Source organism: Pterocles gutturalis, unplaced genomic scaffold (genome assembly GCF_000699245.1).
Source record: "Pterocles gutturalis isolate BGI_N339 unplaced genomic scaffold, ASM69924v1 scaffold12306, whole genome shotgun sequence".
Taxonomy (NCBI): Eukaryota; Metazoa; Chordata; class Aves; order Pterocliformes; family Pteroclidae; genus Pterocles; species Pterocles gutturalis.
In genome coordinates this window covers 11,693-15,864 of record NW_010097937.1, presented here as the reverse complement: position 1 = coordinate 15,864, position 4,172 = coordinate 11,693, and positions in this window count along the sequence as shown.

The following is a 4,172-nucleotide window of genomic DNA, read 5'->3' as shown; positions in this document are numbered from 1 at the left end:
AGAAAAAAAAAAAGGGAGTGCAGAAAGGGCACAGCCAGTGAGGGGGACTTGCTGCACGTTTGGATCCTGAGGACACAGAAGGTGACAAAAGCCACCTCTGAACAGAGCAGGACCCCAGAACAACGAGTTGCAATGACTGCAAACGCCACCATAGATTTTCTTCGCTCTAAGCACCCAGCACCATCTCTGCCTTCAAAGGGTTTTCAGCAGCAAACACCGCTTTGTTGGAAACACCCCACAGAAGGGAGGGAAGGACAAATCTACCGAGGGCTCCAGGGGTATCTCGGTGTCTCCTTCAGGGCTCAGGAGGGCCCAGGAGCATCGCACGCCCTTGGGTCTCATTTCTGCAGAGCAGCATGGGTCCTCCTGCCCCCGTCCTCCCCTGTGAGGGCCCTACATCCCGCACTGCACTATGCGTTACAGACCGTTGGGCAACAACAAAAATGCTCTTTTCCATCTGCTATGGATATTCGGCACTCCAGGAGAGCTGCCTTTTCTCACCATCTCCAAAACAAGCTGCCTTGCCATGGCTCCTACCCCGGGCAGCCCATTGCCCATGACCACAACGTGGGTGTCATCTGAAACAAGAACAGATGTCCTGGTTTGGGCTGGGACAGAGTGAACCTTCTCCCCAGCAGCTGGTGTGAGGCTGTGTTTGGGTTTGTGCTGAGGAGAAGCTGTGAGGGGCAGAGCTGCTCCCAGGACATTGGACTAGATGATCTTTCAAGGTCCCTTCCAATCTCTAACATTCTGTGATTCTGTGACAGTCCAGGACTTTCCAGCTTCTCTGCTGTGCCCGTGTCTGCAGGGGCAGGAGGAGCTGGGAGGGAGCACAGCCCCAGTGACCAGCCCAGGATTCCACCCTAGGTTTGGGATTGAGACCAAACTGGACAATGGTCTGTTCCATCCCATGCGCGGCATGGCCAGGGTATAGGTGAGGCTCTGTCTGGAAGTTCTCTCTCTTGCTCTGGGTTGTCTCCCTCCAGGTCATCCCTCTTTCAGGGTTGTCTCAGCCTCTCAGACACTCAGGCTCTTGTCTCTGTCCCAGAACTGTGGTTTCGGGACAGTCCCTGCTCCAGGATTGCTGGCAGAGAACGGGCTGAGCCTTGGTCATCGGGTGGTGAGCAGTGTCACTGTGTGTCCCTCATCTGTAACCCTAACCCACCACATCTGTATATTTGTATATATTACTATTATCATCATCATTATTATTATTATTACTTCCACTATTATTGTAGCTTAGTTATTAAATTGTCCTTATCTCAACGCACGAGCCTCTTTTTCCTTCACCCCTTTAATTCTCCCCCCCATCCCCAGGAGGGAGAAGAGTGAGCGAGCAGCTGGGTGGTGCAAAACTACGACAACAAACTTCCCAGAAAAAGCAACAGCCAGTGTGCAGGATGGGGAAAGCTGCAAGGCAGCTCTGCACCCTGCCCTGGCCTATGCCGGCGCAGACAGGATTTTGCTGGAGGATGCCAGACCCTGGAGCCCTGCACTGGGCATCACCGAGCAGCCAGGCACCGACGGCACACAGCTCAGCAGAGACATTCCATCGGGACCCTCTTGCCAGCTAAGGTGCTACGTGCTCTTCCCCAGGCTCGATGGCTCAGCAGTGACCTGTGCATCTGCCAGTCAGCCTTGGCTCTTTGTAAAGCTCCCTAACAGCGTGATCCAGGCGTTGCACTTAAGAAAAAAAATGAAGTCAGGCTGCATTTGTCAGGGTCAGGTTGAGCAAAGCCAGGCCAGGCTGGTGCCTTCCAGGAGCAGCCCTGCGTCCTATCCATCCACCCACCCATCCATCCATCCATCGAAGCTGAAGGTCCGAAAGCAGAACTAGAGATCCATCCACCCACCCACCCCCCCCACCAACATGCCCACTCTGCCCCTTCCCCAGCCACCGGAGATCTTCCTGCTCAGCCTGCAGCTAAATCTCTATCTTTTGCAGGAACTCAGCATGGGTTGGGTTTTCTGCAGCTCGTTCCAGCTGCTGACAGACATTCCTGTGCTAATCCCAGGGAAAGGAGAACCCGGAGCCACTCTCCAAGGTTGGGTTCATTTGGGTGCAGTCCAACCGCAGCAGCACTAATCCCATCTTAAAGGGACACGATGCCCGTGTGGGTTAGCTAATGACTGGCCAGCCCTAAATGGAGACAAGGATGGAGTGAAAAACAGGGCCCAATCCTGCACTGCCTCCAGGAAAATCACATTTTGCAGCAAAAAGCGGGATATAAATCATAAAAGTGCCAGCAGCCCCCAAAGCAACCAACCCGGGGGCGTGCAACGCCACGGGGTCGGTGCTGCAGACTCAGGCATGGCTCTTAACCAGGTGAGCAGCTCAACGTCCAAGAGGTTTTGTATGCAATCTATGAAAATAAAAATACCGGCACAGAACTTTGCCCAGACACAGTGCTGCACGCTGCGGTGCCGGGGAGCCTGGTGAAAAGCGACGTGATGGGATGTACGAGGGGCAGTGCCCCAGCCCTGCTCTTTGCAACAGCTAAACCCTTCCCTGGAGAGCTTCCAGAAAGAGAAAAGGGAGCTGACATGCAGCATGAAAAATGTCAAAGCTAATGGCCACACTTCAGCAAGATTATAATCAAATAAAAACATGATGGACATTGTTAGGCAAACACAGCCGGAGACGTTGCTACGAGCCCCACCTGCAATAAAGCCTAATCTCAGAGCTGGAGACAGCTTATTTGAAGGGCTCATAAAGTGCCAGCACACGCACAAAACACACCGCAAGGGCTTCGGAGCCATGCCAGAGCTAATGTCACTTCTGTCTCTTGTGCAGAGGTTGGCCCCGGCTGAGCGTCCTGCTCCTCTCTGCCTGCTCTCAGGAAGGACACACGGACATTTCCAGCAGATCGCTCCCCTCGCTGCACCTGCCTGGCCCCTGCCTCGGCCTCACGGATTTTTAAAAATAGAAACAAAAGAGTGCATCACCCCGTCCCTCCCTCCTCCCCACCGCCAGGACACACCGCGTGATGGGCACCGCAGGGAGAGGGCTGTGCAGGATTCTTGCATCCAAACCCCAGCAGCCCAGCTCTGCGCAGAGCCAGGTGTTAACAACCGAAGCAGCACCTGGGGGCTCTGGGAGATGGTAGGGCTCATCCCTATTGAGAAGTTTTTCTTCTCCTCTTATCTAAGCCCAGCCATCTCCCCAGAGACCCCTCTGCCTGCACAAGACAGCCACCCCATTCCCGTCCCCTCTTGGGAGCCCTGCAGGGACGGGTGCCCCCGGCCGACCACCAGCCCCGTACCCACGGGCCAGCTCTCCGGTTCCTGCACGGACTCACTTTATTTCCAGACACGTGGCTTTATGTAACAAACACCTTCCACTTTTCGAACCACAATACAAAAATTCGAGTGTTTGGGATGGGAACCACATCCAATGTGCCCGTCACAAACTTCCCAGGGTGACTTAAACTGTCCCTCTTGCCACAACCCACATGCAATTTTGCTCCTTTTCCCTGGGAAAAGCTGCTGCATTGTCCTATCTCCTCTTTGCAACCTTTCATTTCCAGAAAGCTGCCACTACTACCTCCTTTTGGCACCCTTTCATTCCAAAAAGCCTGCCACTAAATGGCTCCCTGCTGCCCTGAGCAGTGGTGCTGGGGGATTAAACCTCAGGCTGCCGAAGCACTCCTCAGTCCTGCACAGAAAGCACAGCACGCAGCCGTGGGATGCTCGTGCCGTCGGGCACAGCACGCAGCCGTGGGATGCTCGTGCCGTCGGGCACAGCACGCAGCTGGACCCACCGCATCTGGTCTGGACATGGAGCAGGGAGGAGCAGTGCAGTCACCCGCCCGGACACGCTGGCACAGAGATAAGGGAAATAACCCTGCCTCAGCAAAAACTGCAGATAAAAAAAACAGATATCAAAGAGCAAGGAGCATTACTGAACCGCCAGATACCTGGGAGGCTGGTAAACACAGCAGCAGTAAATAGGTGGAGACTGGGGTAGTTTTTTCTTAAGAAAATCTCCTGAAATTTCAGGTAGTGTCATTCAAGGTAGATTTGAGGGAACAGCTCTCTGTATTTGCGAAGAAGAGGAGGAGGAAATGTTTTTTCCAGGCGAGCTCTTGGCACGCCCCAAATATGCTTTTTAAGTAGAACAGCACGAGAAAAGATAAATCTCAAGTCCTTCGCAAATATGCTGGGAGTGTGTG